The sequence below is a fragment of the Saccostrea cucullata genome, unplaced genomic scaffold (genome assembly GCF_032062105.1).
Source record: "Saccostrea cucullata isolate Sc308-1 unplaced genomic scaffold, CSIRO_AGI_Scuc_v1 ctg3801, whole genome shotgun sequence".
In the NCBI taxonomy this organism is placed as follows: Eukaryota; Metazoa; Mollusca; class Bivalvia; order Ostreida; family Ostreidae; genus Saccostrea; species Saccostrea cuccullata.
The window spans coordinates 3,473-29,253 of NW_026932364.1; the positions used below are offsets into that span (position 1 = coordinate 3,473).

At 37.8% G+C, this 25,781-nt stretch overlaps 2 pseudogenes; one reads left to right on the top strand and one right to left on the bottom strand.

Annotated features, from left to right (window-relative positions):
* Positions 1 to 4,220: 4,220 nt before the first annotated feature.
* LOC134234980 (uncharacterized) lies at positions 4,221 to 6,218 on the bottom strand (annotated as a pseudogene).
* Positions 6,219 to 19,509: 13,291 nt separating this feature from the next.
* Positions 19,510 to 25,698, top strand: LOC134234978 (uncharacterized; annotated as a pseudogene).
* Positions 25,699 to 25,781: the final 83 nt, after the last annotated feature.

Here is a 25,781-nt window from a genome sequence, read left to right on the forward strand (position 1 = left end):
AGACCAACCCTATCACTGCTTCACGGGTGACCCTGAGTTAGTCAAATAATGGATGGATAGCTGTTCCAACGTCTAATTTGGATTCACAGGTACTGTGACGAACTTTAGTGCGATCAAGTTGCCGGTCTACAGTCCGTTCCAACAAGTCGCTTGCTGCTGGAAACAGATTCCCCCGCGTATGAAACCAGGAGGAGAAACTGTTAACACCCCAGCGTTCATTGGTGACGTTGCTACTGAAGTTGCATCAAAACTACAAGTTAGCGTGCAGTACCTATTGAAGAAGACAGATAAGAATAGCCGTCGCCTCTACAAGTTTTAGATGACAAGTATAGAGGGATATTCTTGCAGAATTACAAGTCTGGATTATCTTCCGACTAAGTTCATGTGGAATGTCTTAATATCTTGATTGCTTATTTTCAAAATTAAACGTCTGGATCGTTTTCTGATCAAATTATAGCAGAGCATTGTATATATTGTTATTATCTTCAAATGTATAAAGGTGTAATCAACGCATTTTATGTATGTGTATTATAACGGAAACCTATTAAATAAATCGGGGAGGAATGTGGTGAAATTGCTTTGTTTACGTTTCGTCATTCTCCATATACTGGGTATGTCACGTGATGCCCAGTATTACCATTACTTAAGCTTTAGTCCTGGTCCTGATGTCTTTGTGTGAACACTACCCTTTATACCTGATACTTGAGACCTGTTTGTGTATTTTTATGTGTACCTGGACTCATTCCCTAATTACCTGTTTTACCTTGTTTGCTGTCGCCCGATTTAGATTAAGGTAAGGCGCCAACCTCATTTATATGTATTTGAGATATTGGCCAACTAACTCTGTAACACGACAGAACTCGGTTCTTTGTGCGTACTGCTATAGACTGGAACCATCTTGAAGAATTCGTCCGCGTTCCTTAGATGGATAGTTGCAAGTTTGTGCTAAAAATCAGTGCGACTAAATGCGCTCTTCCTCCGAGTCCGTCACGGTAAAGCCCTACTGGATCCCGTGTCGTAACAATACAGATACGGACCTATACAGATGTCAGATGGACTTGATTCTATAAATCGAGCCAGTATATGTTGTGATCAAGAGATCTGAAATATATAGATAACATTAAAATCCCGGAATATTCTTTAACTCGCTGTCTTAATAATGCCCGGATTCCCGTTCCATAAACCTTAGACAAAACCTCAATAGGTTCTTTATATTAATTATTATTCTGTCAATACTTTACGGCATGGACATACATATACCCACTATGTAGCTATGGAACATGATTTTTAAAGGCACTTCTCAGATTGAAAAGCAATGCTTTATACTTAAGAGCCTTCAAAACCATTTCCAAAACAGTTTCATTTTTCAAAATCGGTTGAAAAATAAAAAAGTTATGATATTTTTTTATGTTATCATCTTTTCCAATCTTGAAACAAAAAGTGTTGCCATTTTTAAAAAAATTCAAAGGGACAAAATCTACTAAGCTGCAGTTCTTTATTTAATGCAGATTACTTCAAAATAAGTATGTAAACAAAAAATATGTATTTAAATTGTTTTGTGGTGTAAATAATATATTTATAACATGATAATCAAATATTATATGGTTGCCAGAAATTTTAAACTCGAAATGTAATCATGTTTTCAACCTCTTTTTCATTCTTTGCAAGATAGAAACTTGTTAACATGATCAGATATTACTGCAATTGCATGATTTATTTTTATCCTGACATGTTCAGGAAGATAAATGACTCGATTCTAAATCGAATAATTTCTTATTAACCTACTTTTATACATTTCATATGTTGTTTCTCTTAGTCAGATGTAATATACAAAGTTCTGCTTGATTGTACGGTAATTTCTAAGTTCAATTAAAAGTATTGGTTAATTCTAACTTATATGAAGTAAATCAAATTGATCTGTATTCTGTAGTTTGATATGGATAAGCTTGGCTTGATAGGTGGAGGGGGGGATGTAATGATATGCTAGTTGGAACGATCAAACAAGTAAGTTATCATTTCTTGAGTGTATTTGTGTATTTAGAAAACCATCTTCAATAATATTTAATTTAAATAAAATTAATGCAAAACGTTAAAAGCCGACACTATTATATGCTGCATAACACCACCCCCACCCCCCCAGTACGACCTTCATCGTATGGCATCTTGCAAAGTAAAAATAAACTAAATTGTTGAAAGCAAGATATTCACGATGTGTTGTGACCTTTTCGAACCTATCAATTTACTAGGATGCTGACAGCAAAGGGCAAAAAACCTTATCGGGCAAAAATAATCCATGTGATATAACTTGATTTGGAGTTGAATACAAGGTTTTAAAAAATATTTTAGATCAAATTCTCATAGAAATTACTTCATTGTTTTATAAAAATTAGGTCTTCTTGGTGTATATTCGGAAATTCAATTTTTTCTCTCAAAAGAAATATTTCATTTTTATTTTTTTCCCATAAAAATGATGCAGTTAATTGATTTTCATCGATATACACTTGCAGTAATACTTCAAAAAGGTTTCTGAAAAAAATTTAACACTGTACACGTCATCGTCTCACTGTATCAGCCCGTAATACACTACCACCCTTTTATTTATTTTTTACACCATTTTTGACAACAAAATTTTAGCAAATTTTAGAGTTACTGTCCTTTGCTTTTCCATTGCTACACTATGCAAACCCGGATTCATGGTGTAGTACTTAATGATACACAGGTACCTCGCCCCTCAAAGTTTTAAGTGGTTATATCAAACAACTTAGTTCGCACATTATTTATATATTTACCATGCAATGATACATTTTAATCTTCCCTCTACCATTACCGTTAGACAGAGCATGTTGTCATGTTGCAACATGGTGATATCGAGAGGCGCCCACAGGGAATGGACTTGCCATACTTATCTGACCGCCACGTCTTAGATCTAAATTTACTTTCCACTTGCGCGAGGTAAAATACAAAGTTTAAAACAAAGATGACCCATTCATTATCTTGTGGAAATTACTTGTATAAGGCCTCCCGTTAAACGTTCTCAAAATGGGAGCTATTAACCGTCGAGGGAAAAAATGAAGAATACACGTACGAGTTATCTTTGTTTTAGTTTTAAAAACAGTGATAGCTTGTACGTGAAGTTGTCGAGATGTCTCTGTCTCTCGTTACACCTGATGAAAAACTATTGAGTGCACAACTGGTCAAAAGATATAAATGTAGAGGAAAGTACGTTTCATACACAAGTGCATATAAATCATGATAAATAAAATAAATGGGAGCTATTAGCCGTGGAGGGCAAATGAAGAATACACGTACGAGTTATCTTTGTTTTAGTTTTAAAAACAGTGACAGCTTGTACGTAAAGTTGTCTAGATGTATCTGTCTCTCGTTACGACCGAAAACTATTGAGTCCACAACAGGTCAAAAGATATAAATGTAGAGGAAAGTATGTTTCAATACACAAGCGCGTAAAAAACAAAATGAATCAGATAGTATACTTTGGGGTAGTTCAATTGTGAAAACACGTTTCCCAAACACGTTCCTGAAAATTTGGTTATTCAATTAGTAGATAGTGGCGTCTCCTTGGAAGTCGAAAAATATCCAGAGGGATGTTAAACTATCCAAACAAATAACTCACTTACAATTGTTACGTCTCCCCGAATTTGAGAAAGTCGAACCTCACTGTTGGACGACTCACGAGGAGACCAGTCTTTCGCGATCGGATGAGGCCGTATAAATTAAGGTCCCATGATACAGTAGGAGCTGGCACGTAAAAGATCATTCACTGCAAAGGTCGCGAATGCCGAGTATGGGACAAAATTTGTAGCTCTCCACCGACAAGTGGTGGCGTCTCTGTAATATTGATTGATTGATTGTATTTTGTTTAACGTCCCGCTTGAGAATTTTTCACTCATATGGAGACGTCACCGGTGCCGGTGAAGGGCTTCAAATTTAGACCTATACTCGGCACTCAGGGCCATTGAGCAGTGAGGGTTCTTTATCGTGCCAACGCCTACCGTGACACGGGACCTACGTTTTTAAGGTCATATCCGAAAGACCCGTGACTTTCACTTCTAGTGCCGTGCGCTTGGCGAAGGAACAGTCACTACCTATGTTTACGTCTTAGGTATGACGCGGCGCCGCGATCGAGAATCGAACCCGGGCCTCCCGATCACGAAGCGAACCGTCTCTGTAATAAGTCCTGTCCCTTATCCTATAGGTAGTGTCGTGAGACGAGTAAAAGAATATAATCGTCAAGAGTTAACGATATTTATTGACCCACAAACCTGAATACACAACAAAGGCCGGAGAGGAGCCTGGCACAACGTGCGTCTTTGTGTGTAAGAATCTAGGTTATGTTGATGCTCGGTACCCCGAGCCCGATGATAATAGAGACATACATGTATATATAGGGTACTTGTTCCTCCCCTCCTTAAAAACCAGTTACATATAATTCAAAAGATATACAATCAGAAATTAGCTTTTAATACATAGAAACTGAAATGGAAAACTAAATTTGTACATTTTGAAACATGGTTAAATTCAACAGTCCACCTAAAAAAAAATTAAAGTTCATAAATACGAGACGCGTTCCTCCTGCTTGCACGCAACACCTCCCGCAACGGAATCCCCTTCAAACGGGCGACTTCCTCCGCTATGTTGATGATAGCCTTTGGTCCATTGGCAAGGCAAGGACTATCAGTCTCCAGCAAAATGCGGTCGAGACTAAGGAATCGGACAACATCTCGTATGCTCCTGTCCAAAAAAAACCTTGGTTGAGATACCGAATACCACAGAAGGTAGCTTTTTCATCTATTCCCTGGCCTCGCCAAATGACCCGGTGAAACAGTGTTGGTGAAATATGTGGCCTTCCATATTCAACATCTCTATAGCAAGCAGCACATATCTGGCGGCTTCACCTGTCCCTGCATCCCTACAATGAAATATAACCGGCTTCTTTGTCTCCCTAGCCAAAACCAATAATACCGAAAGCAGTTCTGTTTGACTCTTAAGTACAGCTCCCTTACATTTTGATCTGGAGCATGGCTGTGGGCAATTGCAGGTGGTGGTCAAGTCGATTCCTATTGCTCCAATGGCAATTGCTCCAATGGCAAGGACACAAGCCTCCCAAGCTCAGATATAATATCTTGGGTAACTTGGCTGGCAAGGTGAGGGTGGATTCCAAATGACAGCCATATATGTTGGTGGCTACTGGTCTGGCACTTCCACAGATGCCAGTGCTTGGGAAAAACATAGTTTGCCACGGCATAAAGCAGGCGGAAATGACGAAGATTATCTGGAAAAGAAAAAATCTCACTGCAATCAGAGATAATGCCTCTGGCAAACACCTGATCCAGATGAAAATGAGAGTCAACAATGAAACTGTCTGAGGTCGAATAAGCACTCAAGTCACACGACTGCCTCCAAGTCCGAAATGCGTGGTGCTTTTCTGGGGGAAACTGTCGCAAGAAGGTGCAGATAATCTGCCAGTGAATGAGGCAGATTACATGATTGGGCGGCGAAGCCTCAAACCTGCATGGGACGTGACTGTTGTAATTATCTGCATAAAAGGACATAAGTTCGCGCTCTGTGTCGGTAATTCCGCCAGCAGTTGGGTATAAGCGACGCTCAATGATGAAGTCCAGTAACTGTTCTAAAGTTGAGACTCCCACCCAATCTCCCAGGAGACGCAACGACCCATGCACCAGACTACACCAAGTGTGAAGACCTTGGTCTTCGGACTGCCCTACTAAGGAGAGCGCATGAGAAGAACCAGGTCCACTTTGGTCAGGCTCCCTCAATGGCGGGTCTTCGACACCACTCCAGAACCGTGGAAGATGGATCCGCTGAACATGCCGTTTGACATGTTGACGCACGTTGTGCTTAACTTGATTGGCATCCTTAGTGTCAATATGATGTTGGATTGCGGTTAAACAACCAAGGTCTAAATCATGCTTGGCGAACACATCTTCAAACTCTACCAACAGCATCTTTAATTCTTTCTGTTCATTTCCATTGAGATCTTTTGCAGACCTTTCGAATAGATCTATGAGATGGTCCGGTAAAGTTAAGTCACTGGCCGTCCTGACGTCTACTCTTCTGATACCAGCTTTATCATCCAAGGGAGGGTCAACTAAGTATCCACTAGCAAGAGTCTGTGCAAAACCTACAAACTTCCCTCCTGACAACTTAATGCATTTCTTGGTGTCATTTATAAACTGCATCAAGGTCTGCTCCCCCTTCCTAATACACTTAAGCTTAAGAGTCCCCTGTTATCTTGAATAGGCTGTATAGTATACTCCGCGGGAAGACTCTGTTCTAATGTAACTGGTATATTGGATATGGTGTTTGGAGGAATAGCTTGACTTGAAAGCAAGGTGACCCTGGAGACCTGATTGGAATTTTTGTCCTTACTCAATTCCGTAGGAATGAGGCTACCATTTAAGGAAAGTGTTTTGTTGTTGAGGTCCACTATTCCATTATGGGTCTCTAGAAAATCTAGCCCTATAATGATGTCATCATCCATGGCAACAGCGCAGAAGTCCCATGAGAAGGAAAGTGGGCCAATATGCAATGTTTGATTACAGAGTTTAAACCCAAGTATAGTATGTCCGCCTATGCCCCTAAGTTTTACAGTCTCATGGTCATTGCTCTGATTTTCAATGTACTTCCTGTTTACCAGTGTCAGCATTGCTTCAGTGTCTATAACAGCTTTCAATGGAGTAGTATTAAACTTTGCATCTACCACTAGGCTTTTCCCTCTAGATTTCCTTATCTTAGCATCAAAAGCTTGGCCATTCCTTTCGTGGACCAGATCTAGGCCTGTCGACCTGGTCCTTTGGTGTTTAAATCCTCATTCTTAGCACAACCCACTTTCACAGGTGAGAGCGAGGATGCCCTACTCTGAGAATGGGTATTGCGCTGCTGATAGTAAGGCGCAGATGTCCCATTCTGTCCACCATACTTGGGACTCGTTGACCTATCCTGTTGGCTGTATGGAAGACGTGAAGGGCTCTGACTACGGTCCAAAAGCTTTTGATCTTGTTGGCCATCTGAAAATCTCCTTGGACTTCTTCCTCTAAAAGCCGGGCTTGTTGACCTAAATTGCTCTTGTCTGCCATCAGTTCCTGAATATCTGTTTGGCATACTCAGCTTTGTGTTTAGAGTTTCAATTGCCTTAGTAAGGTTGTCAATTTGATTCTGCAATTTATCTGGAGATTCTGCAGCAGTGGTCTTTTTGGCTTCATCCTCAAATGTAACTTGTCGGTGAAAGTCAGCATTTGACCTTCCCCCAAAGAGTGCCCTATCATTTGCAAGAGCAGTTTTAACAAACTTCAGTGCCTTGTGGATGGTATGAGGCTCCATATCCATTGCATGTCTTGCAGCACTTTTCTCCCTACAACCTCTTAGGAAAGTCTCTACTGCCATTTCTTCTATAATGTCACCTTCGCATTCATCATAAGCATCTAGGGTGAGGGAATACACGAGCTGTGAAAATTCTTCTAAAGTTTCATGTTCCTGTTGTTTTAGAAAGGGCAGTTGTCGGCGTGATACAATTGGTGCCTCGTTGGTGCTAAATCTCCTTTTCAGATATTTCTTGAGGGTGTTATAATCGTTATGTACGTTAACCCTGCGAGTATACCCCAAGGCAATATCACCAAGACAGTCAAGCAAACGAGACAACTTGCTGTTATTTGGCCACTGTCGTCTAGCAGCAGTTCTCTCGAATTGGTAGATGAAAGCCTCCCAACTTGGTGAGTCAGTTCCTTTGAAGATAGCCATCTTTGGTGCATTTGGAATTTTGCTTCGTGATCTATCTCCACGGTCTCCACTACTTTGCTCAATATTTATGCCACCAGAGGGTTTGTAGAACGAACTCGGCTGTGTCCATATCTGATGAAGAAGTGGAGCTAGATCTATATCGGTGTCGCTTCTTTCTTTTTGATGACTTGTTTCGACTTTGTGCAGCTACGGGAGCCACTGACCCCACCGTAGTACTAGCTGTATTGGACATCATTGGGGCTGATGACATTACACTGGTGCTGGGCATTGTTGACATGATTAAGGAAACATTGGGAATTTGCTGTGCGCCATTGTCCACTTCAAATTGCTTTCCCTTGGTATGCAGATTCCAATACGATGGAACAAATGGAGTCGAACTAGCATTCATCATACTGCTCATTGGCTTTAGAGGGGTCAAGGCATCCAACGCTGTAGGAAAATGTACAGGCTTCCCAGAGGTACTAGCAATAGGTGTACTTGTTTTCTGGTAATTCATGTCTGTAAATGTTTTGCTATCTGTACCCATTTTCATCACTGAATGGTAAACGCCATCTGAGGGAATCGCATGTAATAATTTGTTGATGTCTGCTTGCTGATTTTCTGCCGCAGGTTTTTGTTGATGTTGTTTACTTGTGGTACCAAACGCCATTTTGTCAGCCTCCTGTGTAGATGTATCTTGCTGTAGCTCTTGGACTGTTTCAGGTTCAGCTAACGTGGAGTCTTTTAAGGACTTAATGTCCTCAGCAATTGACTGTATGGACTGTCCCAGCTGCAAAATAATGGTCTCCAACTTACTTAAGCGAGCTTCAGTGGAAAACGTTGTCGGTTCAGCTGGTATACCACTATCCTCTTGTTGCGTAGGCAGTGACATTGGTAACTTCTTCAAAGACAATTTGTCTTGCAGTATCCACTGTTGAACTGTTTCAACTGGTATCTGGATTTCGGCAGCTAACTTTTCCTCAGTAACATCTTCGGTGTCTCTCAATTTGATTATTTTGGCTGCTTTCTTTTCTCCAACACCTTCAAGTGTGCGCAACTCTTGTGCACTGGCAGAGTACACATTCACAGCCATGGTACTGGAGGCGTGAACGACAAAAATTTATTTGTCACTGAATGTCTTTATTACATATAAACAATAACAAATTCCAAAATATCAACTGAGAGTCTACGACCCCACTCACCTACTCTACAGCTAAAAATTATTTTGAAATCGAACTAAAATATTTTTTTTTATTTATTATTATTTTTTTTGTGGTAAATTTTGTAGCCAAAAAATATTGCAGGTTAGGTAAATGACCCGAAAGAGATAATATACCAAAATACAATTAATAAGATTTAATTTAGAATAAAAATACCTGTCAAAAACTTTAAATTCCAATCAAAATTCGATTTGTTTACAAATTGATTTCCAAAATGAAACTACTTTCGATTTTGAGAAACAATTCCGGTCACGTGTTTCCGTCTTGCTCAAGTAGCAATCCAAGATGGCCAGCACGTGTATTTTACAAAAATGGTGAACCCACAAAATATGAAATTTCTTACTGAAGATCAAAAACCCAATTTAAAGAAGCAGAAATGCTCAGATATTAAAGAAGAACACGATTAACTACATTAAATGAATGCACACGAATCAAAATTTATCAATCAATGTTTACAAAGCACGTGTGGGAAAGCCGGGTGAAATCAAATCAACCGACATAAACAAACAAACTGTAGATCCGTGTCCGGGCGACGCCAGATGTCGTGAGACGAGTAAAAGAATATAATCGTCAAGAGTTAACGATATTTATTGACCCACAAACCTGAATACACAACAAAGGCCGGAGAGGAGCCTGACACAACGTGCGTCTTAGTGTGTAGGAATCTAGGTAATCTTGATACTCGGTACCCCGAGCCCGATGATAATAGAGACATACACGTATATATAGGGTACTTGTACCACACTAGTAGTGAATAAAGATATGCGTAGGTAACTGAATATGTTCACGTTTGATAGCATCATTCAAGTAACGAGATCCAGACATTTACGTTATTTTCCTGTTTTGGATTTTTCAGCGATAACAAGAAAATTAACCCAGTCAGTTGGTTGGTCGACTTTCTTGATCACCACATCATTTAGAGTTTTTTGTTTTCTTGAGTTCCTCACGGAATGCTTCTGATATTTGTTGAGGACTATGAACAACAGAAAGGTACGCTACTGTCAACACGAATGGTATCAGGTTCCTTCAAACACCCTAATCTGTGAAAACACTTGGAAATTCATCAATAGGTGAAAAGTCACTGTAGGTTTTCTGTAGCTAGTGTCTAGGTTATCTTGATGCTCGATACCCCGAGCCCGATGATAATAGAGACATACACGTATATATAGGGTACTTGTACCACACTAGTAGTGAATAAAGATATGCGTAGGTAACTGAATATGTTCACGTTTGATAGCATCATTCAAGTAACGAGATCCAGACATTTACGTTATTTTCCTGTTTTGGATTTTTCAGCGATAACAAGAGAATTAACCCAGTCAGTTGGTTGGTCGACTTTCTTGATCTTCCACATCATTTAGAGTTTTTTGTTTTCTTGAGTTCCTCACGGAATGCTTCTGATATTTGTTGAGGACTATGAACAACAGAAAGGTACGCTACTGTCAACACGAATGGTATCAGGTTCCTTCAAACACCCTAATCTGTGAAAACACTTGGAAATTCATCAATAGGTGAAAAGTCACTGTAGGTTTTCTGCAGCTAGTGTCACTTTGACCAGACCAAGTTCACAACAACTCTTGTATCCTAATACTGATGGTTGATTTGCGTGTGTAACGTAACATTCTAGTTGTATTGATCTTTGTATGGAAGAGCACACTTTCCCGCTATAGGTATGGAATCACCTGAGTAACTCGTTAGTTTCACATTAGTTTTGATGAGTGTGCTGTTCCGTTTCTTGGAGATTTTCTCTGTGATGATATTCACTTGAGTACCTGTATCCAACTTGATCTTGATAGGAATGTTGTATATTTCCAAACTTGAGTAGATTTCATCTTGACTGTTTCCACTTGAAGTAGCACCAATGAAGAAGTTCTCACTTGTCCCACAACTGTTTGGCATTTCATCTGATTCTAGTTCATTGGAATGAATAGACTTAGTCCTGCACTTTGATGCGAAGTGTCCTAACTTAGGACATCTGTTACATTTTTCCCAAATGCCGGACATTTTCCTTTTTCAAGCTGATTTCCACATAACGGATTTTGCATTGATAGGTTTACAATGTATTTGACACACTTTGTTTTCTAGGTTGATACACATTTCCCTTCATATATTTCTGGTTTGACGGTTTGTTTCCCGCTGACGCTTTGACAGATTGTTTACAGATATTTCACAGCATCCACATGTTCCTCATATTGTGGATCTTTTAATCTATTCTGTGACTCTTCATTAGCACGACACATACTTTACACTTTCTGTAATGTGAGTTCATTGTCTCTGAGTAATCTTTCTTTGACTTTCTCTGAATAAACTCCACATACAATTCTGTCTCTGAGCATTTCCTCTTCTAATGCACCAAATGTACAATTTTTTGAAATTATTTCAAGTCTTGTGGCATATTGGTCAATGGTTTCTATTTTACCTTGCACTCTGGTGTGAAACCCATATCTCCAAATTGTGATATTTTCTCTAGGAGCACAGTAGTCTTTGAATTTCGTAAACAGTGTATCAATCTTATCAATATCTTCATCTGACCTTGTCTGCCTTCTTGTCCAAGGATATAGAGAAATGCACTACACTTATCTTTTTCGTTTCTCTCGTGCATGGCAATGTTCAGTTACAATTTCATCGTTTGTTCCCACTTTCTCCATCTCTCCGGTAAATTCCCGTATGTAGTAGAGAAGTCTAACTCTGGCGGAGGACGAATGTGTTCGATTTCTTTTCCTTCTGACACCATGTAATGTTTCTATCTAGTCAAACTTTAGCCATGATAAACCGCGACATCCAAGTCGTGCTGCATGCTTTTTTTATTCTGTCCCAGGGTTTACATTTTAGACAAAACATTAACAACCTGATAAAAACTGGTCGGATCAAAACGGATTACATGTACATATCATTATGCTCTGGGCACAGGTATTAAGGAAACACGTCTGCTCTATTCTAACTTTTCATCTACAGCTATGTTGACAGGAATGGTTGAAAATGATCCAGTGTCCTCTCGAGTTTCCTTGGTACAAGAATTCAGAGAACAGTATTCAACCTCAAAAGTCCATAAAACACATGAAAAATAAGAGCAGAGCAAACGGACCTCCGAAACAAGGTGTGAAAATCGATGGTGTATCATTTCTGAGTGTATAGATTTTGTGATACGTTTATCACGTCTGGTTTGTGGGTCTTGTCCAGACAGTTATCCCCTACAATTTCCCAACCTCGGTAGAGCCGTTGAGCATATGGTGATCATGTGTATGCAAGGCGTTGCTCGAGGATGTGATGGGCCTCCAACAGATCTCGACCAATCAGAAGTGAGATGTTGGCTTCGTCATCAAGAGCGGGTATGAGTTGAGCTATGTCCAGTAGCCAGTAGGTGAGGATAAGACAAGGCTACCTCCGGAGTTGGAATCTCTGCTCTCACATTCGGTATGCCATCACCTTCAAAAACTGTCGGAAGCTCAAGTCTAGCGGTCCCATCAATGGATTCAACTACTAAACCATTTGCACGTTATCCTTGCGAAGGTATCGATCAAGCACACGATGTCAGAATATACTCTGCTGACTGACCATGAATTCCAAAATTGTCAAAGTTTGCAATTAAAATCTAAAAATTGTTGCTTGCTTTAAAACCACCAATAATTTTTATTAAATGAGTATAGGGAGCTCAATGTAAGGATCTAAGAAATGTCTTTGTGTCATCAGTGAATCTGGTTTTTTTTTAACGGTCTTTCTTAGGAGCCCACCCTTGCGGCAATTTGGTAAATCCTGAAGAAACGGAAATGCTGGTATGCTTGACAGAGCTTGTTTTAAGTTCATCACAAGAAACTTTCCACCTCATTCTTATGCCGTCATAGGTTGACATGTACTTAACAGTGGTCATTGACCTCAGAATATGACTGCAAAACCACGGAATATTCTGCTTCTGGGCAATAAAATCTAAAATAATGTTCATGGTTGAGTTAATACATATTGGAACTATAGTATGTTGCTGCCATTTCCCAACATTGTAATTTCTCCAATAGGTTATGGAGTTGGCTGTGTGGAATTGCACAATTGAGATTTTTGTTATTCTTTTAATTTCAAAAGGAAGAACAACTTGATCAGATGGAAATATTTCCACATGAGCTACCGGACAACCTTGTACACCGTTCCCACTGTCCAAAGCAGTTTTCATTTCAGCAGCTGTTATGATATTTCCGCCATTTTTCACATATCTTCTTAACTTTCCCCTCATGTGAGCGATCTTCGCGTCACAGTAGGATTTCCCGTTCTGGGTTTCACTGAAATCGTATCTTTTTACGTCAATTCCTTACAAAAAGTGTTTAAAAAAAGCATCAAATTCTATCCTATCAAAATGTACTTATATGTACTAGTATGACTGAAAGTTACATGTACTGACTCAGGATCATGAAAGAAAGATCTTTTTAGCTTGTCAAAATCTTCATGCTCTACTTAGATTTTTTGGAAGCCAATTAGCTCAAAATCAAAATATGGTTCAATATTGATTCACAGAAGTGTTGTTATTTGCAAGTTTTGAGATTAATTCAATAATTAATAAACATTTTACAGCGATTAAAAATTTGACTTAAGTTGAAGTCTGTTTCTTGATCATTGGGCCTGGTCTCTTGAACATGAAACATAATGTAATGCCTCATTCTTTATTCTAATATTATAAAAAAGTGAACATTGATCTTCTTTTCTGTTCTGGTTTGTTTATGAATTTCCCAATCTGTCTGTTACTTGCCTATAGAAAAGTTCAAGTCATCACGTTTATCATATAGTGATAACGTTTATTCATATAGCATATGAATACACAACATTTATGGAAGGGAATTACCGCCAAAAGTCTATGTATCTTGCTTTTATTCTTATTCTGCCTACTTTTTATGCTTTGTTATTATTGTAATTATATGTCACTTTATTGTTTTCGTATTCGTCTTTATTACATTTCACTTTGACTTTTATCCTTCTTCATTTTGCCCTTACTTCTATGTTGCTTTATTTTTTTTAATTCATTTTACTTCCTTTTAAATTGATATGTAGTTTCTTAAATGATTATCTCAATTACAAACGTGAATTCAATCACACAAAGAATGAAGCATATTCAATGAAGACGAATACAAGTTGTCAAAATTTAGTGCCGCATTAAAACGCTAGGTGGCAGGGGTGTTCGCTACGAGTGTTGGTAAAACTAGGTCAGCAAACCCGGGCCGGGGTTATTTAAGATTTTTCAATTTTCTGCCTTAATACTTTATCAATCGAATATCTGAAGGCTGAATCCGATCACCCGGTCCAATGATGGAAACTCCATATAATATTTATTTTCTCTGGGCACACAGGAATAGCGGCCTCTTTTTTCAGACATAACTTTACATACCGGTACTTTACTGAATATGTTCATTAAAAGTCCGACCCACTTTTTGTAAGGGTAAGGGTCAAATAAGGTTAATGTAGTATAGTACATTTAAATTTGATACTAAAGAAGAGGTTGAATCTAACCCAAAACCCACCCGCCCCCTTAATATGATTTCATTGGCGTCGGAAGCAAAGTGAAAGTCGGGGGGGGGGGCTAAGCGTAAGAAATAATTTTTAGACCTTCAAAAAAAAAAAAAAAAAAAACATGACAAGCAAAAAAAAAAAAAAAAAAAAAAAAAAAAAAAAAAAGAGAAATGTCCACTGTCCAAACACAAAAATCCTATTTCGTGTGTGTGTGGTGGTGATGGGGGGTCAAATTACAGTGCCAATTTTTTTTTTTCAAAACACCACCACTTTCCACATTTTAATGTAACACGCCGTATTTTGGATGTTTCACTCTTTTATTTCTAGGGCTGGGCAAAAATATCGATATTTCAATATATTACGATACAATACCAAAAAATATCGTATCGCAATACGATTTTGTAATATCGATATATTGGCAATATGCTTAAATTAAGGAATTTTATCATTAAAAATAAAACTGGACTTATGAAAGTTTGTTATTAAGCCAAACAGTAAAACAGAAGTTGTTTTGTGGGAGCATTTCAGAGCATAACTTAAATGAAATCAACAAGATTTTTTTCCGTGTTGGTTACTTATCATAGTTATGTACATTCTGCATGTAAATTAAGTAAATATAGTAAGAAAATGCCATTTTAATTACATTGATAATATTGCAATACATATCGCAATACAGTTTAAAATATCGCAATATATCGCAATACGAAATCTCGGGCCAATATCCAGCCCTATTTATTTCATTACAGAAATTTAATGCTGATGGCCTACAATATAATATGAAAAGTAATAAAATCTAACAACAATTATTATTGTGAAAGTTACATTAACAATTTGTAATGCAATTGCACAAATACATAAATTTCATTATACTCAGGCATTTGTATAAATTGTTATAATGCCAATATTATATATGCCAATATTATACCGGTATATAACAATATGCATGGTCTTATTCATGGATAAAAACATACCCTAAGTAAGGGAGTAATCAAAAATCCATGGATCTGGATCCGTCACATATCTGTTATTAACCTAATATGATAATATAACAGACCTTCAATGCATATTCTATATTACTGATCATTATATTCCAACTAAGTGTAACAATTACATAATTTAAAAAAATAAAAACTAGTTCATTGGTTTATCAACACCACACTATTGTTTTACTATTCTATAATATGTGATATAATAATTATTTAACAAATAATAAATTTGATCAATGATTTCTTTTGTAAAGAACAGTTTCATATGTAAACAATCAGCTCGATCATTGAATATACAGAATAAACTCTTAATATACTATAAATCAAACATGATTTTACAGGATACTGAATAGACAAATGCTTAACATACCTTGATATAACTTCTGTGTAGATAAACTTTAATTAATTTGAATTTCAAATGCTTCTAGGTAGCTGTGCTTTTGATCGCAATGGCGTGTCTTATTATGAACAAAGGATGATTCAAACAAAGGAATAAAAATTATTACTTTAAAGAAACATTATTATTTCATTATATTCCTATATTGAGATGGACATTTGAAATAAGAAACTTACATCAATCCAAAAATAATTTTTACAGATTTTGTAGAGTAAAAATGAGGTCTACCAAGTAGGCATATTTACATTTTCTAGACGAAACTGTGATTTATGTTTACTTTGACAATTTTAGGGGGGGGGGGGGGGGGCCGAGTGCGCCCCCTCCTTAAATCCGTCACTGGTTCCACTGAACTGAACTTTATTTCACGACAGATAGTAATTGCTCATGCGTGTGATTCTAGGGACGGGGCTTTGCAAAGGAGTGAGGAGTGTTATGGGTAGGCAAAGTCGGAACCCGGGAACACCTTAGGCATACTAGAAACTCTCCAGTCGTTTTTATGCATTAATATTTTACATTGAAATAGCACTTTTTAATAAAGAAAAAAATATCTTTAGAACGCAACGTATTTTACATCAGCCAGTAGAGTTAAAAAAATCTTAAAACTTGAAAATTCTGTATTTGGTGGTGTTGGTGTTGGTGGGGGGGGGGGGGGGGGGGGGGGGGGGGGGGTCGTCAACTTGTTTTCAGTACCAAATATTACTCATATGTACATATGCCACTAAGTACATGACTATTAATATATTAATTGACTACATTGCATAGGCGTCGGAACCGGGGGCAGACGCCGTAACCACAGTGACACGCGGGCGATTGCACCCGGGGGGAGGGGCATCCACGGGACCGGGGGGGATTCATTACCCATTTGTACTCGTGAAGATTATCTATGTCAAACTAAATGGTTAAAATGATTTAATTATTAACCACTATTAAAAAGGTTTCATTTAAACATTTATTCATATAGGACGGATAACTTTTCTTCAAAAACTGAAAACGTTAGCATATAAACATTGTTTTACGATTAAAAAAAAATATTCGGGGGAGGGGTTGCTATGAAGGGGGACGAATTGCTATATACAGCTAGATTTCCCACGGAAGACTAGCTATATATTGAAACTTCCCCAGGGGGAGTCTCACTGTATAGTCTTCCGAAGGAAGCATCACTATGTAGTCAGTCTTCCAGGGAAAATCTTACCATCTTCCGAGGAAATGGCATTATCGGGTACATACCTGAACTTATAACAAACATCATTTGAAAATTTAAGTTCGATTGATAAAGTATTAAGGCAGAAAATTGAAAAATCTTTAATAACCCCGGCCCGGGTTTGCTTACCTATTTTTACCAACACTCGTATAGCGAACACCCTGCCACCTAGAGTTATAATTCGGCACTAAATTCGGACAACTTGCATTCGTCTTCATTGAATTTAGTGCCGCATTATAACGCTAGGTGGCATTGTTTACATGATTGAATTTACGTTCGTAATCGAGATAATCAAGATAGTTTATTTAAGAAACAGTATCAAATTAAAAGAAAGTAGAATGTATTCACAAGAATAGAGCAACATAGAAGTAAGGACAAAATAAAGAACGATAAAAGCTCAAGTGTAATATAATAAAGACGAATACGAAAACAATAAAGTGACATATAATTACAATAATAACAAAGCATAAAGAAGTAGGCAGAATAAGAATAAAAGCAAGATACATAGACTTTTGGCGGTAATTCCCTTCCATAAACATTATAAACAAAGAAACTAGATTGTCCTTTGAATGGAATGCAAAAAATTCTAGATCTAATTCTAATCAGTAACACAATTCTGATGTATCCTGGCGGTTTACGGTCGCGTTAAGGTCTTTCGTTCGGTGTTTCATCAGATGTATCTTGCACTTATAGCGCGCAGGTCGTTTTCACGCATTCTGTCTCAATATCAGACCTGCTTACCCTTATCATTGCCTCTCAGTAGTTTTGATCAGATTTGTCCGTGAGATTTAACATTTGCCAGTAATATTTCGCTTTACAATGATTTAACGTATATAATTAGAGATCAACTGTTTTTTGATTACTAGTACTAAAACATGGGTACATGACATGTTCTATGTCATTTTATACCACAGCTTTTCTGGCTACTCGAAATCACCGATGCGTTTGAAATCTTGTTTTCTCTTTTAAAATGATATACGGGCGTGAAACTGAGACAAATCATAAGGATGATTGATTGATTGTTTGTTTAATGTCTCTCTCAAGAATGTTGTACTCATTAGAGACCACCACCTGCCCGTGGAGAGCTGCAAATGTTGTCTTCTACTAAGCACTCGAGGCCATCGAGCAGGTTGGGGTCTGTTTCGTGCCAGCATCTAAGTGGGACTCGGACCCCTCAGAGCAAGTCCTTACTTAGCAACTCTTAGAGTAGACGCTCTCACCACTAAGCCACGCGGGCGACCAGATCATAAAGATTGATTGTAAATGACTGTCGTTGTTTTAAGCCGAGTCGGCATTCTTCAGTCATACATAATAATAATTATTTATTAGCTCTTCTGAGCCAAAGGCTCAGAGAGAATGCTATGGCCATTTGTGCGGTGTGCGTCGTGCGGTGTGCGTTAACTTTTTAGAATATGGGCCATAACTCAAGAACCCCTTGGCCAATCATTGTCAAATTTGTTACAGGGTATCCTTGGCCCAAGGGCTACCATTTATAGTAAAACTAGGGTTGGGACCCTTAAATAAGGGGAGATAATCAGGAAAATAAAACCAAAAGTACTGGTAGCTAAAAACTCTTCTTCTCCAGAACCACAAGGCAGATTTTCACCAAATTTGCAAACAAGGTTCAGGATATGTTGGAGATTAAAAATTGTTCAAGGCATGACCCTGGGGCAAAGGGCGTGGTCTCAAGGTCACTTCAAAGTTAACCAAAATTTACACTTAATAAAAACGTTGATATTTTGCTTACTATAAAGACTAGGATCATCAAATCTTGTAAGTTGATGCATCTTAGGACTTCAGTATCTTCTTAGGTACTTTTTGGCTTAGAATCATCAGATTTTGTCAGTTGATGCAACTTGGGTTTCGGAACATGTCAACCAAAAAGTAGGTCACTGTGACCTAGTTTTGAATTTTATGTCTATATTTACTTATCCTGGGTACTTATTGGCCTAGAATTGTCAAACGTTGTCAGTTAAGGCATCTTGGGTTTTCGGAGAATGTCGACCAAAAAGTAGGTCACAATGACCTACTTTTGATTATCTCAGGTTCTTATTGGCTTAGAATCATCAAACATTGTCAGTTGATGCATCTTGGGCCCTCTGAAAATGTTGACCAAAAAGGAGGTCAAGGTGACTTACTTTTGACGTTTTATGGCTATATTTAAGTTTCTTAGGTACTTATTGGCTTAGAATTATCAAAACTTTGTCATTTGATGCAACTTGGTTTTTCGGAGAATGTCGACCAAAAACTAGGTCACTGTGACCTAGTTTTGACACTTTATGGTTATATCTTAGGTAGTTTTTGGCCTAGAATTATCAAACGTTGTCAGTTGAGGCATCTTGGGTTTTCAGAGAGTGTCGACCAAAAAACAAGATCACGGTGACCTACTTTTAACTATTTCAGATAGTTATTGGCTTAGAATCATCAAACATTGTCAGTTGATGGATCTTGGGTCCTCGGAAAATGTCGACCAAAAAGTAAGTCACGGTGACCTATTTTTGACATTTTATTGCTTTATTTAAGTATCTCTGGTACTTACTGGCGTAGAATCATCAAACTCTGATAGTTGATGCATCTTTGGTCCTCGGAGAATGTCAACCATAAGAAGGTCACAGTCACCTACTTTAATATTTGAGGTATTTATTGGCTTAGAACCATCAATCTTCGTCAATTAATGCATCTTGAGTCCTCAGAAAGTTTCAAATCAAAAAGTAGGTCACCATGTTCTACTTATGGTATTTTATAGCTATACTGAAATATCTTCAGTCCTAACTGGCAAAGAATCATCAAACTTTGTCAGTTCATGCATCTTAGGATACTTAGAGTAAGAGGCTTCAAATAGAAGTGATAGATTGTACAATTTATCAGAAGAGCGATTCAAGGCCCTTGGGCCTCTTGTTTATTTTAGTGACTTGTGTAATACAATATAATATTATAATATATCTCAAATATAAAGACTGAAACGTTACACCCGGCCCTTTGGGCCTATAAGTCACATACATGTATTTCAGCAGATCATAATGTAAAATAACTGCTAAATTCAAAACGAACGAATTTCCGTATTTTCTTAATAGCAAAAAGTGATACGTATTTGGGATTAAAAATACGGTCAAATCGTAAGAGTAAACAGCTCTGCAATATCTTCATTGGACTAGTCCTTTGTCAAATTATTTTTCCATCCTCGTCTTTCAGTGTAACCGCATTCTTACATCTTTATTGACAGTCAGTTTTTCGGGTGCGAATTTAGTTGTCAACTTCAAGAGTTTTCCTGCTGTTTCTGAAGTACAATATCACCGACTTGAATGTTGGATTTCACTGCATTTCGACTAGCATAGCTTTTGTATTTATGTTTTCTCTCCTAATCACGTTTCCTTACGTCTTTTATGTTTGTCCTTGTCGGCAATCTGGTTATTTGGTGCGTATCTTGTGATTGAAGAGCAGTTCTGCTGGGTTCTTGCCGGTTGTTGCTGTGCTGGGTTGATCAATGGTCAAGCAAGAATTCGGCAATTCCCTTTTCCATTCTTTTCCTTCTGCATTCTCCGCTTTGATGGCGTTCAGCAGAGTGCGACTTTGTTTATCGACTTCACTGTTTCCTTGCGGTTAATATTGAGTTTTCTCTAGGTGTTTGATTCCGATATCCTTTAGATAATCTTTGAATTCTTCGGAAACGAACTGAGGACCATTGTCACCTCGAATGGTTTGAGATATACCGTGTCTGGGCAAACATAACTTCCTTATGTGTGATAATTTTACCATTTGTCGTTCTCTTCATAATAGCTACATGTGTACTTCTTGGTATCTCGAGCAATAGTCTATAGCTACAAGTAGATTCTCCCCTGGGGGAAATGGTTAGAGGACCGTAGATCACTTATTTTAAAAGGTCTTGAGTAAAGGAAACCCCAATCCTTCAACTGGCCTCAGAATTTCATTAATATTATACATTCTGTGAAAGCAGCCATATGAAGGAAAACGAATAGTATTCAGTATTTAAGTCCATAAAACAATACATATTAGGAGCAGAGCAAACACGGACCTCCTCAATATCAGAGGTGGGATTAAGTGCCGTGGAGGAGTGAGCATACCCTGCTGACCGGTCACTTGCACCCACCGTGTGCTCATTGTCGTGATCGTGAAATAACGGGGAAAAATCCGTCGTCATTTCAGTGTATTAATAATGGACTAACAATTGTTATGAAAAAGGTCAGTCAGCATTAGACTTGATGATATATTGTATTCTTATGAAAAGTTCATTGCATAAAAACCCCCACAAACATCCAGATCTGGTTCCTGATAGACAGGTACATGTACGTACACACCATGGCGATGTTGGGGCCTGCCAGTTCACAACCAGTCTAATTCGTCAACCATGTCCCCGGCGTAAATTTCGTCAATAGTTTAGATATTGTCCTTTACACTGTAGTTTACGTGATGCCTTGAAGCGATTTTTACATAATAGGGCTTGTTAAATGGTAGAGTTGAAAACCATTATGCTTTGTGCACTTTTCACAACCGGTGTTTTATCCAGGATTCTGCTATCATTACTTGAAGTTGCTAGCATAATTTCCGCTTGTATACATAAATTTATCCAAAGTCAGTTCTGTTGGCGAAGTTTTTTGTACGCTTTCGGACATTCACACCATTAAAGACCATGTCACAAATAAATCTTTCACGCTGATCTCCATATTCACAGAACCCAGCCTTCTTCTCAAGTTTATACATGTACAGGTAATCCATAACGGTTTTATTACCTCGTTCAGTGTTAAGGAGTTCCTCTCTTTTAAAGTTTGTGTACATGTTAACACAGTACATAATGTCTTTCGAACAACTTTGGATAAATCATGTTCGTTTACCACCGGAACATTCCGAATTCCAGTCTCTTTACTCAATTTCCGCTACGAATGTAAATGAACTAGGTTCTCAAAACGTGATTTGGGGATTCGCGCATCAGAATAAATGCATTTACAATGCAGACATCAAAAAGAAACCAGAAGTCTCTGTCGAGACTGAAGCTCTACTGGTTTGTACTTACAGCAATGGAAGAGAAAAGTACTTATTTCTGAAGCAGTTGGGAATTGGAACTTTACAACAGCAATAAATAGAATAATGATCCTTGATTGAGTCTCTTTATGTTCTTAGTGTTGTCTACTTACATGCCACATTATGATATATAATCAGACAAAAACCGTATTTGGAGTAGCATTTGAAAGAATTTCACAGAAATTTCTATTTTTAGTAACCACGACAACAGTTCATCGAAATCAAAAACCGATATACAGAATTATGTATCTTAGTGTAGTCTGCTTGTGTGCCAAGAAAAATTGAAATCAGACCAAAACTCTAGGAGGAGTAGCTTTTTGAAAAATTGTTTACAGACAGACGGACGGACGCCGGACACATGACTATCGCATAAGCTCTTCTGGTCTCTGACCAGTAGAGCTAAAAAAAGAAAAAATACTTCCACCATTTCAGACTTTTTCTTGAAATATTGCATGTAGACCGAAGTTGGTCTGCACCATTCATATGAGCATTGTACAACTTCACACCATTCGGACAGCCAACTGCCTTCAAGGATCCATCTTTCTGCCTCCTTTGTACTTCCTGGTCTGCTTTATTTGTGTTCGTTGACAAAATAGTAAGATTATTTTGTCTGTCCAAAGACTTACAATCATGTTTCTTTTTTGTCTTACAGTGGAGTCTCCTTGTTTAAGTTTAATATTCTTCAGGTCCTTTGGTAGGCCTTTTCTGTTTGCTTTGATTGTCCCACAGGCTATTGTTCCTCGGTCCTAAAGTTTTAGCTAAGAATAAGTCTGGCTATGTAAAAAAAAGAAAGGATCACAATAAACATGGTGTCCCAAGTTTAGGACTGGATCCATGAGATCCATTACTCCTTAGTAATGAGGTTCCCCTAAGTTTGACTCTGGCGCACCCTGATGTTACCCAGTGTAAACCTGGAAGTCATTCAAATATGCATTGGATGGATCAGCGCGCTCCCAAACGTTATCCCTCTTTTTGTTGGTTTCAAGGGCACGTACTGTTTGAAGGCCGGACGTCCAGAAAATCCAATCATGGTCTCATGAATTGAGACCTCCATATGGGATTATATTCTCCCTTAAAAATTCACTCGAATCAAAACGTGTTCTTGTAAACCTTTCCTCAAGGCATGAGAGGTGAAACAGTTTATCTTTAGTCCAATACAAGTCTTGGGCTGGGGCACAAACAATACCTATGACAATCAAACATCCCATGAATGCCTTCATTTCTTCAGGGGTCGTCTCATACCAAACAGGATTTGGTTTTATCAGTATGTTTCGTTCCGCATAAGGGTTCGTTTCTTCTGCCATTTTAATGTAAAATTCCTCTGTAAAAACCTAAATTAAGAAATATCTTCTTTCTTCTTGGCTTCAAGAATGTTTACGGGACTAGGCTGATGTCCAGTGAACCCCGGCATATTTGTTTCCCGCAAGTTATTCGTCCAGTGATTATAATAAGCCAAGACAATATCATAGTCACTGTCACTTTCCGGCGATAAATGATGAATTAGTGTTCATTGTTGCATCATCTGTAATCAGCAATGTACCACAGATGAGAGATATATTTGGAAAAATTTACCCAAAGCATCTTCATCATGAATTTAGTGACCAAGCTGGAGAAAAAACAATACAGGTTAGCAAAGATTTTATTGTACTCAAGTCATTTATGATCAAATTTTAATTATTTCATTCATCAAATGTTTAATGTTTGAAAATTTTATCAAGGAAAAAAAATACAGTTCATGAATGTGTTACACACCTACCCGCTAGATCTTAAAGAAAGTATTTAATGCACTGACTTTTCTTACTAAAGATTTATTTGTTACACAGTATCCTCTGGGCCTTACAGACTGCAATGAGAAAAAAACTGCAGAAGTGATTAAGATGTTAGGAGAATTTCAACACAAGTATGTTCCATTCAAGAATGATGAAATTCACGAACCAGTTTTTTTTTTGGTGGTAAGCATAAATATATCCATTATCCAAAAATATATCTCATCTCAGTGGTCAGTGAAATATATAGAACTTAAACAAATACACAAACGAAGTCCGAGTAAAACTATTTTCAAATGTTTTACAACAGGGGAAACCCAACCTGTTTAGTTTGTGACATCATGGACATAGTTATGATTTTTTAATACTCTGTACTGCTATACTTGCAATTTACAGGTGATAGACTGACGGATGAAAGAATTCAATCAGCCCAACAAGCAATGCTGAATCAGAATCCCCAGCAGGGAGGCTTGATGGCTTTATTTCTAAGATTGAGGACTTTCATAGGCTGATGAATTTTTTAGAGGTATTTTTTTTTTTGGGGGGGGGGGGAAATATCCCAAAGTAAAAATTCAAAAGAAAACATCCAAAAAAAGTATGCTTTATATAAACGCATAAAGATTACCGGTAATAAGTAACTGTTAAATAATGATAATTTTTTTCATTTTAGGCCATCGCAAAGTTGACCTACAGCACAGATTCTGCCAGTGACCCAGGCACAATGTTCTACTTTAGAAACAAGTTGAATGCTAGAAATGTTAAAGGCAAAGTGCGTGATTCATACAGGGCGCATAAATACTTATATTATACCGTTCTGGATGCTCTTTGTTGCGTGATGTTTCTGGATGAATTTGACGTTGTCAACTTTGATGACGTAATACCCCTCCCTGAAAATTTCTGTGACAAATCGGATGATGAAAAAATCGCTTGGATAAATGAAATTTGTGAGAATATACTGAGAAAACACTTCTTCAATGAATGTGATGATTTGATGGAAACATTAAGAGAAATTCTCAATGATCCTAATCATCCAGAAAACTATTGGATTTCTAATGTAAATGATGGTCGTGTACAATGCCACTTTTGTGAACGATCATATGCCTATGTAGGTTCACTAAAAGTACATGAAGAAACCAAACATAATGCGAATGTCCCACTAGTGGTCAAACGAAAAACATCGAGAGGAAGTGAAAGTGATGATGTTGAAAGCTATTGCAATGTGTTGTTCAAATTAACTTTGTTGCACAAAAACTTGGATAGTGCTGTGGATATGGCTGATGGAAACAGGAGTGTTCGATCTGCTAAATATGAACTACCTGTGTACAATTTAACTAACAAAACCAAATATGCTATCGGTTCAATCCATTTGATTGCATTAACAGAGGGCATTCTATCAGCTGACCAACGAGTGCGACTGACAGCAAATAGGTTCATAAATTTACATGGAGGAGTCAACAATAATATGGCGTTAGATGAGTATGTAGAACTCTTAAACCGCGACAGTAAAATTGCCTGCTCAGGTTTCCAGACCAAAGACAGTATTTTGTACCACTCTAAGGAGTTCCCAATGGTTGTGAACTTTGTGAAACATCATGACTCAATTTGTGACGTGACACAACGAAAAGGGTTTCATCATCTGCCCTCTTATTTGGAAGATGTGAAGAAAATTGCCGTTGAATTTGCAGAAATGAAAGCTATTAAACATGTAAATGGTAGAAAATTAAAATGTAAATCCTTGACCTCTACAGGGAAAGACTTATTTGACAAATGCTTCCAGCATTTAGGAACACTGATTTTCAAACATAAACCTTTGTATGCATATCACAGACTTGGAAATAAAAAGATGTAAATGTTGGAATTTTTTTTTATTAAAGTTGTTACATATTTTGTCAATGTTTGATGCTCAGAACATCAATAATGAGTACCAATACA